Source organism: Scyliorhinus torazame, chromosome 3, assembly GCF_047496885.1.
Source record: "Scyliorhinus torazame isolate Kashiwa2021f chromosome 3, sScyTor2.1, whole genome shotgun sequence".
Lineage (NCBI taxonomy): Eukaryota > Metazoa > Chordata > Chondrichthyes > Carcharhiniformes > Scyliorhinidae > Scyliorhinus > Scyliorhinus torazame.
In genome coordinates this window covers 78,594,150-78,611,012 of record NC_092709.1, presented here as the reverse complement: position 1 = coordinate 78,611,012, position 16,863 = coordinate 78,594,150, and positions in this window count along the sequence as shown.

Genomic DNA, 16,863 nt, shown 5'->3' with positions numbered 1-16,863 from the left:
CAAATTAAAAATACTATTAGTATTTACGTAGAATATGCATGAGTGGGAGTTTTGAGGTATAGTGGAGAAATCGTGCATTATAATTAATGCCATCTTGCTATGACTGTGTGCAAGGTATGACTGGAGTCTGTGTATAGCCTCACAGTGGGAGGATGGGAGTCTTGTACCGAATTACACGTGATAAATTACAGTTAAGAAATATGCCTAAAAGCCTGAGAAAGCAATGTACTCGACATTGACCTGAATGGTGACATGCAACTTTGCAACATTCGAAGAATAATTGACGGCATAAAACAAAAGAGCCAAAAGATTGTAATCTAAGGATTAAGAATTTTTGATTCACATTAAATGACAGATTGAAGGGGTACATTCACAATCCACCTAAGTGATTGGCACTGACATTGCAGATTCATAAAATACACCTCTCAGCATCAGCTGGATGTCTTTAACAAATAAAATGGCCCTGAAGAGTAATATTACATTATCATTTTTTTAATAGTCTCTACAATTTTGTCTACAATTCGGCTTCAAACCAACAGGTCAAAAACATGGCAAGAAATGTTACACACATCAAGCAATGTGTTATTGTGTTATTAAAGAAAACTAAGCCCAGGAGCAGTAATTAGTTTGGTAGAGTAAACAGGAAATAGAGGCCAGGAATTTCAACATTAGTCTCTGCCCTGAATGCCAAGGAATTCTGGGAATTTACAAGGATTGGGGTAATAACAATAATTAGTGGGCCCGATGTAAGGGTGTGAAAGCAGCAGGAGCAAGCATTGCCAGCCTTATCTTTTTTCTTTCAATGCGCTCAGGCCTTCCAAATGGAGCAATGCCCCCAAAAACATTGCAGCGGGCTTTGTGCCAGAACTGACTGGAGATTGGATGATCTGCAGGTGCCCAGGAATACTTTGATAATTACAGGAGGCAGAGGTAGGTGATAATTCCAAGCCTCTCCACCCACTCTCCCACACCCATCAACTGGATTTTTAGTTTGGGGCCTCTGGTTTCTGGGACCAGCAAGATGCTCGGATGGAACCAGGAGCACAATTACAGGTTAACTGACCTGCAGCCACACTGCTGTTCCCAAACCTGGAAATATTGCAAAGCCATACCAGGGAGTGGACCTTGTTAGGAAGGTGCTTCAGCCCTTATATAAATGGCCTGGACCAATCAAATTCAATAGAATCCTTCCCTAACTGGGCACATGTACCACTAATATGCTGTGCCAGGCTGATATTTTGTGCCAGATATTTGCGGAGCCGCGCAACTCTGGAGCCACCTAAAAATAGTCGGCGGAATTCTTCATTTCGGAGACATTGGGCGGGATTCTCCGTTGCCAATGCCGATTTCGTAATCGGCAATCGGGCGGAGAATCCCTTTTTACGACCGGATCGGGGTAGGTGTCTGTTTTCGACGTCATCGAGAAACACCCCGCACGCCGTTGGGATGGCCTCAGGATGTTACTTGCAGGCTCTCCCCCCGATGCACCGCCCCCGATGGGCCAGGTTCCAACCGCGCGGGGCATGAGTGGTCTGAGCAGTCGGGACCCGGCGTGGCGTCTGCGAACTGTGTCCAGCGCTGCCGCAGTGGGGCGAAAGCCATGCTGCTGGCTGGAGGGGGATTAGGCGAGGGCTGGGGGAACTGGTGGTGGGGTGGCCCGGGGGTGGCGATGGGGTGTTCAGGGGGGCACTATCTGGCAGGTTGTGTCTGCCGCAACTGGCGCCATGTTATACAGCGTGAAAGCTGCAGGTCGTCGTCGTGCGCATGCGTGGCCATGGACCCGGTAATTCTCCAGCCGTTTATATCGGGAGGATCCGTGACACGGCTGCTCGCCCCTCACTGGTCGGAGGATCGGTGTTGGGACTTGCCGATTTTTCCCACGTAAAACGCCACAGATCCTCCAGACATAGCACCAAAATCGGAGAATCCAGCCCGATGCTCTAACCTTGGAAGTGAATTGCAATTGCTTTACGATCCCCCTGGGAGCGCAAAGTGGAACGAAAGTCCGTATTGCTTGCCATGCAAATTTATGCATGGCGTGAAATACAGGTGATTCCTGAGAGAATCCTGATATCGAGCCACCATTTTGACTAGGCGGCCCACTAGCAAGATCCCGCAACCGGTAACCTTGCTCTTTCCCCCCCCCCCCCCCCCCTCATCCTCCCACCCGTACTGCAAACCAGCACCAACCGCCCCCCCTCCTTCCCCCCCTCCTCTGGATTGACTTCTCTCACTCCAAGACTGACACCCCCTCTCCCGGTCCGACTTTCTACCCTCCCAGACTCTCACCTCCGCTCCTTGACTGAATCCTCCACTTCCAGACTGGCAACCGCACTCCCAGATAGTCACCCCCCCACCCCAGTCCACCCCGGGCCAACCACTCCCTGGCCTTGTCTGACTCCGACCCCAACCCCTCCAGTCCGGTCCGACTACAACCCCCCCCCCTTCTCTGGTCCGATCCAACCCCAACCTCAGGTCCGACTCCCTCCTCCAATCTAAAGAAGTTACAGGCCATTGTGACAACTGAAAGATGTGAATCAAGCAATGTCAACAATTCATTTCACTTGTCGAAACAGAATCCCTGCTGAGCTCATGCTTTTATTGGTCTAGGCTCACAGCTAAGCATGCATGAGAACAGGTGGAAATCCAAATGGCAAGACATCTGATTGAGTGTCTACAAACAAAATTGCCCACAAACCACAAGAACTTCACAATGTTTAAATGATTTTACCCTTGGACCTATATCTGGTCTTGTGTTCTGCGGCAACTGGATTTTTATTCTGCACTCATTGAGGGAATGTATTATAGATATACTACATGCGGACCATCTGAGAATTGTCAAAACTAAACAAGTCCTTCAGGAGAAGTCAGTGATGGACTTGCATTTTGCAGGGCAACGCGTTCATCTTGATTTCTGGGGACCCTCCCCTGAATTATGTCACACCCCTCCCCTGATGACATCACACCTTTCCCATAATGATGTCACACACCTCATGACCCTGCCCACCCGTGCCCCCACAGGACAAAAAGGTGCAAGCCACAAAAGTACACAAATTGATCGCTGCTTAACTGCTTTAGTGCTTTTTAACTCATAAAAACCACATCTGTATGAATAATTGTTGAGTTGAAACCCGCTCAGTGGACTCAATCAATCAGAGTCTGATATTACTCTGCAATTGCCTGCTGATAGGCTCAACAATTACAATGAGTTTATCAGCAAATGCAGAGCTGTAAAGTCCTGATTGGTGTCCACGGACACTGGCCGGCTCGGGGACCCATTGGTCATGGCTCTGTGCCCATTCTCGGTGTTTTTCATTGGAAGTCCACCTCTGGGAAAAGCTATGATTCTCAGGAACTGTACAGGGTGAAGCACAATATCAATCAATGTTCGCCATGTCAAGAAACTACAATACAAAATCCTTTGTGATCTGCTCAAGATGTCTGGATTGCCTATAAGACCACAGATTGAAGGTAGCATTGATTTTTTTCAGATTTGCACCCTGGAAAACACCTGTTTGTTTTCACTGATGACAGATTCCCAGTCATGGAAATGGTCATTTCTACTTGAATGAAAGCAGTTTATCCCAAAGCTTGACCAGATTTTCGGTTGTTTGGAGTCGCTCAAATGGTGAACGGTGGCAATGAACTCCACTCAACAACGACGAGTGCAGTGAACTTGTGAAGAACTTGGGCTTCACTCATTGAAAATTCGCACCCCATTAGCCAAGAGATTTATACGTACCTTGAAAAAAGTGGCACATACAGCTGCAACTGAAAACTATTTGCAATTACAGAGCATCTTCTCACTTGACTACTAGAACGCCTCCAGCTACACTCACTTCTGCACATACTGGGCGGGATTCTCCCAGCCCTGGGCCGGGCCGGAGAATCCCCATGACCGGGCCACGCCGCTCCGACGCCGGCACGCGATTCTCCGCAGAGCGCAAAATCGGCAGCATTTGCACCGGCGTGGTTGGCGTGGTGCCGGTCGCGGGCCGCTCTATGCAGCTGGCCCGCCGATTCTCCAGCCCGCAGTTAAAATGCTGAGTCCCACCGGCACTGCCCACACCTGCTTGCAGCCTGCGGGAACTCTGCGTGCAAGGGTCGGGTGGCGCCCTGTGGGGTGGGGGAGGGGGGCCTCTATTGTGTCGGGGCCGGAGCGTTGAAGGAGGCCACCACGCATGCGCGCGTTGCCGCTGGCGCCAATGCGCATGTGTGCGCTGGCACCGACGCCACTGCACATGCGTGGATGCCGCGGTTCACAGTTCGCGCCGGGATCGACAGCTGGAGAGGCATGAACCACTCCAGTGCCGTGCTGGCCCCCTATCGGGGCCAGAATTAGTCCTGGGTGCGGCCCCTTCACACCGTCGTAAATCGCGATGGCATTTACAACGGCGTGGACACTCTGCCACGGGATGGGAGAATCCCGCCGACTATGTGCACACTTCTTCTTGAACTACCACACAGGGCTAATGATCAATATGTATGCAAACACAATCGAGAACAGAATGATGAAATGAGAGTAAAGGCACAGCAAATTAAGAAATGCAGAGCTGCACCACTAAAACCAGGAGATAAGGTCCTTGGGGAACATGACGGTCATGTGGGAAAGCAAACTGACATGCAAATATTTGTGTGACCATCACAAAAGGATCAATGAGCAGTGCTAAGCGCAGTTCACAAATCATCACTCAAAACATATCATTCTTCAAAGCACTGAAAACATCATTCACAAGCATTAAATCTAATTAAGATATCAATATCTCAGCTGAAGAACATGTGTTAAATGAGGCCACATCACATGTCAGATAATATTGTATTCATGGGAGAAGATGTCCACCATGTGATTGTGTTATGATGTAACTGTTTTCAGTTGGTGATATTATGGGCCAGTGTTTAGATAACTCCAAAGTATATCATGGAGTTCACCTGATGAACAACTGTTTATAGATTTTGGTTATGAGGAGCACAAGAGCCTACATTTCAGGTGTTATTCAACAGAAGCCTTAAGCACTTTTAATCAAAAACAAAGTTTATTCTACAAATTCAGTTAACATTTCTATAACACACACAGTCAGCATTTTATCAACCACAAACATAAATACCCCACACAGCTACAGTACTCTATATATATAACCCTTAATAACTTCCCTTTCAACTGTTTCAATTTGATAACAACATCCAATACAACCAGAAAAACCCTTTTTACCAAAACACTATGTTTGAATTCTTTACAGAAAACAGTAATCACTTTTAAATTATCAAGCGATCTGGACACCTTTTAACATGCAGAGAGAGAGAGAGAGAGAGAAGAGCAGCCTTCTTTATCTGAATCCAGCTTCCAACAGTGTAAACCAAAAGTAAAACTCAGAGCCACAGCCAGCTCCCAGCTCAAAACAAAAGTAAAAGCCAGAGCCACAGCCCAGCTCCACCCACACAATGACATCACTGCAGCGATTTGAGAAGACAAAACATTTCTTAAAGGGACATTCCCATGGCAGTGAACACATTTTATTATCTCATTGTACATGACGGAGTGCATTGTTAATAGGGTGGCACAGAGGTTAGCATTGCTGTCTCACAGTGCCAGGAACCCGGGTTCAATTCCGGCCTCAGGTGATGTCCTGTGTGGAGTCCGCACATTCTCCCCATGTCTGCGTGGGTTTCCTCCGGGTGCTTCAGTTTCCTCTCACAGTCAAAAGATGTGCAGGTTAGGTGGATTGGCCATGCTAAATTGCCCCTTAGTGTCCAAAAGGTTAGGTGGTGTTACTGGATGATGGTGATAGGGTGGAGGCATGGGCTTAAGTAGGGTGCTCTTTCCAAGAGCCGTTGCAAACCCGATGGGCCGAATAGCCTCCTTCTGCCCTGTCAATTCTATGAAAATTCTGTGTTAAACTAATAGAAAATGTGGAATATTTAATTGTGTAATTGATGAAGTTGAATGTTCAAGTTATTGTTTATACCTTTGGAAACAAACCTTTAAAACATGCTACGCCTCTCATTTACTAAGAGGGGAAGGGCTGTAGTGCATTGAAAGTCACATTGTGTATTTTTTCCACTTAAGGCTACCATACATACAAATACCAGCAGAGGGAGTCTAGAAGAATAATAAAGGATCCATGTTTTAAAAGCACGTGTGGCAGTTCTGTTTCTGATTGAATATTGCGGAATCTTACTATTTCTTCCCAAGACATCACGTTGTTCTGTTTGCAGCCTCAGCAACAGCCACTGATAAAGCTGCAGAGCTGCTGGTCCGTTGATTCTGCTGGGGGCATGGTAAACCATCCCACTGTTCTTACTTGTCTACTGGGTCCAGTGGCAGCCAATTAAAAGGCCTCTGCCAGGAAGAATATAATTGTGGCCCCATCGCCTGTCTGCGAGGGCTCGGGACCTGCATTTGTTTTGAACATTGGGACCCACTGCTGGTAAAAATCTGGCCATTGTTTTATGATTACAGAACCACACTACTGTGCTTAGTGACAGCTGTAGGCTTTTTCATATTGGACATGGTGTGGATGAGACAATTACTAAGCTTTCTACCGTATTCTTGGATAACGGAACCATGCTTCTGTCCATTATCTGCACCTGTCACAGCATTCTGAGGATTTAAGATCTCACAGTACGTGTTCATTTTGATAGCTTTGATTGTTGGCTCTTTGGGCCAGAAGCCAGGATGATGAGAGCACAAAGGATTTCGTATTCCTTTGGAACAAAAGGTGAAATTTCAGATCATGACAGACAAGTCCAAATGTGCCCATATCAGTTATTATAAAATATTGGATTCACATCAAAATTTCAAGCCTTCTTCTTGCTCCAGAAATGCATTGAATTAGGAGGAGAAATTACCTGTTTGCATTTGTTTTGCTGCCTCAGAGAGAAGTAAAGACATTGGCTTATTACTAAAGGAAACCCACAACTGATTTACAAGTCACTTCATTCTGTCTAACAATAGCTAAGATATCTTTATTATGTTTCAAGCCATTTATTATAACTCTTTCATTGAATCATAGAATTTACAGTGCAGAAGGAGCCATTCAGCCCATCGGCTCTGCACCAGCCCTTGGAAAGGGCACCCTACACAAGCCCACACCTTCACCCTCCCCATAACCCCACCTAACCCAACCTTTTTGAACACTAAGGGGCAATTTAGCATGGCCAATCCACCTAACCTGCACATATTTGGACTGTGGGAGGAAACCGGAGCACCCGGAGTAAACCCACGCAGAAACGGCGGGAACGTGCAGACTCTGCACAGACAGTGACCCAATTGAACCTGGGACCCTGGAGCTGTGAAGCAACTGTGCTAACCACTATGCTACCATGCTGCCCAGAGTATTTGCTTCAAGGTATTTGCCCACTACAATTGTATATTATATGTATCTATTAAGTGATTGAGGACTTTTTTCCATAATTGTTTCAAATTACCCAAATCCTGCATAACCTTCTTTGTAGACCTGTACCGAGAAGTTCCTCATAGATTCTCCCTCTTCGCTGTTGATATTTCCTCAGAGGTTTAGCAGAAACCCTGTTTATGTCCATAAGTGGTGCCTCCACCAAACCTCTGTGAAAGCTATGAGGACAAGAAACCCCAAAGAAAACCTTTGGCTGTCTTGGAGGAATCCAGTTTTGCATATTGTATGGCAAAAATGCAATCTAATTCAAGATCTGACTAAAACCATGAAATTGAAGTGTTGTTGGATGGCAGATGACAAGTATAGGATTCCAAAAGAAAGGAAAATTAGATCTCACAAGTAAAATATGGCGAGTATAAAAGTAGCTAACAATGAAGTCTTAAGGAAAATCTTCTTTAAGATATTTCTTATATAGCAGGGGTGATCAAACTTACTGAACATAAGAGCCACATACGATAATTTTCAGATGCTCAAGAGCCGCAAGGCTCTTTACTCTGGCTACTTACTGCTTGTCAAGGTCTTATGGGTCTCCATCCTGGGCTGTAAGTCTTTGAAAATCTGACTGCTTTGTGGTTAAGGCTGCATGAAGGAGTTTCATCAGGTGTTGATTTGTAAGAACTGCATGATCATAGACTCATAGAATCCCTACGGTGCAGAAGAAGGCCATTCGACACATCGAGTCTGCAACAACCCTATGAAGGAGCACCCTGCCCAGTCCCACATCCCTGCCTCATCCCCGTAACGCCACAATACCCTTGGACAATAAGGGATAATTTAGCATGGCAAATCCACATCTTTGGATTGTGGGATGAAACCAGAGCCCCCGGAAGAAGCCCACGTAGACACGGGGAAAATGTACTAACTCCACACAGACAGTCAACCCAGGTCGGAATTGAACTCGTGTCCCTGGCTCTGTGAGGCAGCAGTGCCACTGTGCCGCCTTTCAATTTGACAAACTTCATGACAGACTACAACGATTCACTGCAGGACATTGTGCCGAAGATTGAAGTGAGTGGCAGACTAGTTTTGTTTTCTTGAGTTAACGATGTTTTGTTTCTGGCAATTGCTCCCAGAACTCGATTTCAGGCTGTGATTTATGTGACTCCTAGAAGTCCAAGTGTTCCATTTCTACAGCAGATATTTCTGTAAACAGATGTTCGTGAATCAGACAACCATCATTGACTACGTCAACCACGAATGGGTTTACAAGGAAGAATAGGCAGGATCTCAACATCTGCAAGTCATCAAACCTGGCTCGAAAATTATCAAGCAGTCCTTCGGACTCATCCCTGTATTCTTCCAGCTTTTTGATCTTTCACTTCAACGTCAGGAAAGGTGTTGACCCTCTCTTTGAGATGGGGAAAGGGGTTGAAGTTTCTTGACAGTTGTTTCTTTGCAAAAGCCCCACTTTATTCTGGAAGCTGAAATGATCTTATCCTGTCTGTGGTGAGTCAGATTGAGAGTCTGTAGAGGCTGCATTATATTAGTGAGAAAAACCAGATCGTGCATCCATTCGTTAGCTTCCAGTTGTGGAAAGGACCTTTTCTTTCAAAGGCAATGATAGGCTTCAACAGGCCCACAAACCTATTTAAAACATTGCTGGGTCAACAATCACCTCACAATTCAGTAGAAAGAGGCAATTGTCTGCAAGAGAGAGGGAAGAATGCCACTGAATATGTTACAATGTGCTTGGATGATCTTCCTGCCATCCGAATAACTGGAAATAAGTAACTGTGAAATGTGGTGGTGAGGCTGGTAGCATTGGTAAGTGCGTGAGGATGAGGTGGGACATTGGAATGTTTGGCATGACTCCTGATTGCTAGCGATTGCTGATGGGTGCGGGATGGGACTGTAATACATTGAGCAATGGGAATGGTGGATGGTGCCCTGAGGAGAAGATGTTATTTGAAGGTGCATTCACTGACCTTGACCATCATGGGAGATCACTGTTGACAGGTGCTCGGAGCCATCTTCGGAGTAATGGCCTCCTTGGCCACCTTCTCTCAATCTCTTCTTAGATATACTCAACACCGACAACTGCCAATCTCCAGACGCAATTCTGCAACTCATCCGCTTCATTCTGGATCACAACATCTTCACCTTCGACAACAAGTTCTTCATCCAGACGCATGGAACAGCCATGGGGACCAAATTTGCACCTCAATATGCCAACATCTTCATGCACAAGTTTGAACAGGATCTACTCACCGCACAGGACCTTCAACCGATGTTATACACCAGATACATCGATGACATTTTTTTCCTTTGGACCCACGGCGAAGAATCACTGAAACAACTACACGATGACATCAATAAGTTCCATCCCACCATCAGACTCACCATGGACTACTCTCCAAAATCAGTTGCATTCTTGGACACACTCATCTCCATCAAGGACGGTCACCTCAGCACTTCGCTTTACCGCAAACCTACGGATAACCACATGATGCTCCACTTCTCCAGCTTCCACCCTAAACATTAAAGAAGCCATCCCCTATGGACAAGCTCTCCGTATACACAGGATCTGCTCAGATGAGGAGGAGCGTAACAGATATCTACAGACACTGAAAAATGCCCTTGTACGAACGGGATATGGCGCTCGACTCATCGATCGACGGTTCCAATGCGCCACAGCAAAAAGCCGCATCGACCTCCTCAGAAGATAAACACGGGACACAACCGACAGAGTACCCTTCGTCGTCCAGTACTTTCCCGGAGCGGGGAAACTACGACATCTTCTTCACAGCCTTCAACACGTCATCGATGAAGATGAATATCTTGCCAAGGTCATCCACCCCCCCCCCCCCCCCCATTACTTGCCTTCAAACAACCACGCAACCTCAAACAAACCATTGTTTGCAGCAAACTACCCTGCTTTCAGAACAGCGACCACGACACCACATAACCCTGCCATGGCAATCTCTGCAAGACGTGCCAGATCATCGACATGGATTACACGTGAGAACACCACCCACCAGGTACGCGGTACATACTCGTACGACTCAGCCAACATTGTCTACCTCATACGCTGCAGGAAAGGATGTCCCAAAGCATGGTACAGTGACGAGACCATGCAGACGCTGCGACAACGAATGAGCGGACATCGCATGACAATCACAAGGCAGGAATGTTCCCTTCCAGTCGGGGAACACTTCAGCAGTCAAGGGCATTCAGCCTCTGATCTCCGGGTAAGCGTTCTCCAAGGCGGCCTTCAGGACGTGCGACAACGCAGAATCGCCAAGCAGAAACTTATAGCCAAGTTCCACACACATGAGTGCGGCCTCAACCGGGACCTGGGATTCATGTCGCATTACATTCACCCCCCCCACCATCTGGCCTGGGCTTGCGAAATCCTACCAACTGTCCTGGCTTGAGACAATTCACACCTCTTTAACCTGGGGTTACCCCTATCTCTGGTTATGTAAACACTTAATTAACTGCAAATGCTCGCATTCTAAGCATTGTCTTGCATCTTTGAATTTGTCTATATATATGTTTCTGGAACATACCTCTTCATTCACCTGAGGAAGGAGCAGTGCTCCGAAATCTCGTGTTTGAAACAAACCTGTTGGACTTTAACCTGGTGTTGTAAGACTTCTTACAGATTTACCTTGGGAACCTCTTGTGCACAAGGTAATCATATATCATGGTCTCCGCTCACCAAACAAGCCTGAGTCCATTTTTAGCATGGTGAATTTGAGGAAAAAACATAATTTTCCATTACATTTTTATTTTCCTAAAAATATTCAGTGAGCAGATCAAATTGTTCCATGTTGGCTACAAATGGTATTTGCATGCCAAATGTGTAAAGGATTGAGTCCTGTGTTTCGATGTTCTGAGGCTGTACTGTTGATGTTGTAACATGAATGCTAATACTGCTCTCTCACTGGGTCTATCTTTATTTTGGACATGGCAAGGATCACATGGTTTATAGCTGGCACCCATGCTTGAGAAATTCAATGCACGATTGCATTCTGGAGAGTTCAGATTGCAAAATCCATCATGCGCATCATTTTACTGTGGTGTTTAAAATATGACATCTCAATGTCCTTGGGGTTTTCCCGTGACTGTATAATTACATCTTCAACTCCAGCAAGGCACTTACCTAAGTCTTTGAGTCAAGTGTAGTTTTTTTGCTCTGTTTTGGAATTCAAAGGTGTTTCAGAGACAAATAATCTCTACAGGGGAGAGGGATTTTGCTTCATGCGTGTGAAATGCTGCAAAACTCTGAGGAGCCCAACCTATCACAGCTTTAATCATTTCTGAGAGGGGATCAATAATGTGGGCCTCGGCAGTCACTGACCACACCTCCAGCGAAAATAGTTCTCTGAACGTTATAAATAATTTGAGGTCAACTAATTTAAATTAGCTGGGGAATGGTAAGGCGGCAAATGAGTAATCCACACACAAGAGTCTCACCGGGGCAATTGAGAATTTGCATCCAGCTCAGTACAAAGTACAAAGCTGTTTTCAGTAAAAAGGTAAGCAAGAATCTTGTCAGATTGTCGTCAAAACTCAGTTGTTTCACTGGATGTCCTTAAAGGAAGAAATCCTATTGTTCTTACTTGTTTTAGCCTGTTAGAAACTCCAGTCCCACATAGAAACATAGACACCAGGAGCAGGAGCAGGAGCAACACCTGGCCTTTCGAGCCTGTTCTGCTACTCATTGTGATCAGGGCAGTTCCTCGATCTCACTGCCATATTCCTGCTTCCTCCCCATACCTTTTGATGCCATTAATATCTACAAAAAAATTCTATCTCTTTCTTGAGGTGCTTGGGCTCTAATAGGCACCTTTTTAAAGTTTTCTTTGCTATGAGAGGATACTGAATATACTAAGAAGCTGACTACTGCACACCAAGGAAACTAGATGGTTTGACATATTTTAAAATTCATTTTCACAGCAAAGATAACTCTTAACTGCCACCAACTTTAACAATCACATTCACAGGGGCAACAAGAGATGGGTAATACATGCCAGCATTGCCCACATTCCTATAATGAATAAAAATACATTGCATGTGCTTCCGATATGAGTGCATGAAGCAAGAGGCTGGAAAATATTGTCGGAAAATAATTGAAGACATAGTTACATGACTGCATCGAGGGTGAAAATAATCTTGAGGCTCTAGAAATTATTGGGAATTGTTTTTTTTCCCACCCTTTTGAATGACATGGCAACCTGATTTTTGGATTCTGCATGGAGGGGCTTATTGAAAGAATCAGGGCCAGGAATGGAGGACCAGGCCTTTTAGCTCCTTGAGCCTGCTCTGCCATTCAATTATCACATGGCAACACAACCCTTATTTTTATCTATATTGCCTGCCTATCTCTTGATCCCCGTAACCACCAAGAATCTTTTTGCACCAGTCTTGAAATTTTCAGGTGACACAGCCTTTTAGTGGAGAGACAATCCTTTATATGAGAAAGTGCTTCCTGATTTCACTTCTAAATGGCTGAGAACTCATTTTAAGATTATAGAATTATAGAATCCCTCCAGTACAGAAAGAAGCCATTCGACCCATCAAGTCTGCATCAACCCTTCCCCAATCCCCCCCCCCCTAACCCCATAACCTAATCTGCACATCCCTAGACACTAAGGGGAAATTTGTCATGGCCAATCCACCGAATGCACACATCTTTGGACAGTGGGTGGAAACCAGAGCACCTGGAGGAAACACACGCAGACAGGGGGAAAAAGTGCAAACTCCACACAGGCAATGACCCAAGGCTGAAATTGAACCCGGATCCCTGGTACTGTGAGGCAGCAGAGCTTACCACTGTGCCATCATGGCGCCCTTCCTCCAGCAAGGAGATATTCCTTTGTATTTACATTATTGAAATAATTAATCATTTTGAGATAGTCAAGCTTCAACATCTAAACGTAAGACAATATAAACATTTATGCAATCTGTATTCATAATTTAAGTGTTTATGCCTGGTGTCATTTTGGTGTAATTGTGCAGCCAAAATATCTTTCGAGATATGGGGTAGGATTCGCTGATTGCCGACGGAAAAATCACGTCCGGCAATTGGCTGGAAATCCCTTTTTACACCAAAATCGGAGGCAGCACCGTTTTTCCGATGCTCCGCTCTCTCAAAAACAGCGTACTCTCACGCCGTTGGGACGGCCTCAGGACATCACCTGCGGCCCTCCCCCTATGCTCCGCCCCCGATGGGCCGACTTCCCGACGGTGTCGGTTGCGTGTCCTCTCAACTTTCGTAAACCTGACGTGGCGTCTGCGGACTGTGTCCAGTGCTGCCACAGTCGGAAGATGTTCGTTCCGCTGGCAGTGGGGCTTTGGCTGGGGCTGGAGGGACTGGTGGAGAGTGGCCCAGGGATGGCCGTTTTTGGCAGTCCGGCGCTAATGTTGTAGGGCGCGGTGGTCGCCTTATGCATGGGTGGCCATGGAGCCGATGGTTCTGCGTCCGAATTGGCAGGTTAAGCTGGGGGCTTGACATGGTGCGGCTGCCAGCCCCCCACCAGACAGAGCATCAGTGTGGAGGCGCCGCCGACATTTTGGTCGTAAGACCAGACGCATCCTCTGGACATAGGCCACTGTTAGAGTTGACTCTCTTTCCACCAAGTGTGGGTGCCATTCTCTTGAGACTGGGGAGGCCAGAAGTCAAACCACGCAATTGTGGCAATGTTTGATGTGAAATAAAGTGTCTCTAGAAAGACAGAGCTCTGAATGTGAACTTTGAGCTGAAGGCTCAGTTTGATGAGAAATGAAGTGTCTCTCCAGAAAGCCTGCTGTCTTGTAGTACTGCATTTTCTAAACTACAGGACCCTGAATGAATGACTCTACAAAGAAGACCACAACCAGCTGTAAACCAGAGACTTTAGCCCAGGATGTCGTAACACAGTCAACGGGCCCACATGGAGGTAAGCACTGAAATTTGGTTCAGTGTATCTCGAGGAACATCCAGACACAAATGGCACATGCAATACTGACACCATGACACGCTGGACATCCATGCTGATCCCGCCTAGGACTCTTCAGTCAGGGTGAGGATACACAGAAGGCAATGAATTCACTTGCAGCATGGATATTCTCAAATAACAAGGTGTGAAACACTATCTTTATTTAGTGCCGCAAATGGAACCCAATTGAAAAAAAAGAACAATTCGACCAGTATTCTTTTTCCTCCATTTTTAAAATATTTTTTTCCTTCTTGGAAAGCAGCAGACATTGTACGCAGTCACACTGGTGGTGAGCGGCAGAGAATCCAGTGTCAGGCAGAAAACGGTTACCCCATACTGTGGCTGGGGTGGTCACCCAGAAACTCATGGGTGGAGGAGGGAACTGAATTACGTTGGGGTGGGGGGGGGGGGGGGCCCGCCGCCGCACCTCGCAATTGGGCCGCCCGCTCAAAATGGCGGCCTGAAAGCGGGATTCGTGAGGGAATCCCTTGCAATCCTTGCCATGTGTAAATTTGCATCGATAAGGATTGGGACTCACTTCCTGATTTGTGCTCCCAGCGTGAGTGCAAATCAGGTGCGATTCATCTCTGGCGGGAGAACATAGGGTGGGATTCTCCATTGGCTGACGCTGGAATAGGAAAACGCGATTGAGCGGAGAATCAGTCTGACACCGAAATCTTGGGGTGGGAGGGGCTGACTTCATACCAAATCGCAATTCTCTGTTGCCTCAACAGCAGAGTCAATGCGTTCCAGAATGCATGTACAGTCAACGCTGTTGGCATATCATTAGCGGGCCTGACCCGGTATTCTCCAGGACCTCCGCGATTCTCTGCCTCCAATGGCCGAATTCCCAACTGCGATGTTCACTAGTGCTTTTAAAAATCGTGAGACCAGCACTGTGGCTGATGAGTGAGAGAGAGGGGATAAGGAAAGTGTCAAACATCGCCATAGTTTGCTGACAGTTGTGCCACTGGCCGGGTGGCTTCTGCAAAGGCTGAGTAGCGGGGGTTGGCCAGGAGCTGAGCTGTGGGATCGGGGAGGGTGGGCACAGAACACCATTGTCGCAGCCTGCAAGGCAGCCATGCAGGTGGGCACGCCGCTGAATGCCCGCTGTGAATTTAGGACCACAGGTCATACGGGTGTGTCTCCAGGCCACCCCCCTTGTTACCCCCTGGCCCCAGTCAACCCATCAGCGGTATGGGCACACTCCAGCACAATCAGTACCACCTTCTTGGGCGGGCTGGTGTATGTGGGAAGTGCAGTGTGTATATGCTGCTGCAGCTTGTCAGCCTCCTGAGTGTCAATCGCGAATCCGCTGAATCAGACACCATTTTTAATTGGAATTGATTGTGTTCCACACAGCGCCGATGCTAGCCCCTTAATAGTCGCTGAATAAATCCAGGTGCGTCGCCAGTTTTACTGTCATGGAAGTCCGTAAATCCTGCCCTGGCGTCAACACTTAGGGCGGGATTCTCTGTTGCCCGACGCTGATATTGTAATCGGCGATCGGGCGGAGAATCCCTTTTTACGACGAATCAGGAGCAGCGGCTGTTTTCGGATACTCTGCCCTGTCATAAATGGCGCCATCAGGGAGTATGCCGCACGCCATTGGGACGGCCTCAGGACGTCACCTGAAGGCCCTCCCCCAATGCTCTGCCCGATGGACCGAGTTCTTGAAGACACAGTTCATTTGTGCTCTCAGTTTTCATTAACCTCTCTTGGCGGCTGCGGACTGTGTCTAGCTTCACCGGGGGGGGGAGGAGCTATGCCCCTGGCTGTGGGGGGGGCTTTGGTGAGGGCTGGGGGGACTGGTGGGGGTGTTCCGGGGGTGGCGAGGCGGGGGCCCAGGGGGGCGAGGGGAGGGGAAGTTTCTGGCAGGTCGGGTTCATGGAGCCATGTTGTACGGCGCAACCGCTTCAGGATGTCGACGTGCACATGCGCGCCCTCGGACCTGGCCGTTTTTGGCACGTGAGCCAGGAGTTTTACGTGGCGCTGCTGCTAGCCCCTCACCGGTCCCGGAATCGGTGACGTTCGCCGCCGATTTTGGCGTCGTAAAATGCCACAGTTCCCACACCGGCGTCAGCAATTAATCGTGAAATCGGAGAATCCAGCCCCTTCTATTTGGTCACTACTTCGTTTCAAACTAATTTGGTCAATTTATGATGTAATCCAAAAAGATGTAAATCATTTTGAACTTGAAGCTTTTCATTGGACCGGGCAATCTGGTTTCATTGAGAAGATGGACTCTTGTGACCTTCTGATGAGCTATTGGTTAGACATGGAACTCCTTCTCAAACATGGAAGTTCTAATAAATGAATATAATTCCTATCATAACGCCAATGAAGAAACTCTCAGGGAAGCATAATTCACTCCATGCCATGTCTTGCCCTCGTTAGCAACCTTTTGAACATTTTTTTTGCTGTTTAATTAGTATTCTCTATCGTGTGATTAATTCTTTACCAGTAGACACACAGAGCCCAAATTAACGCAGGAAGATTGGACAGAAATGAAAAGTGGATTAGCATTA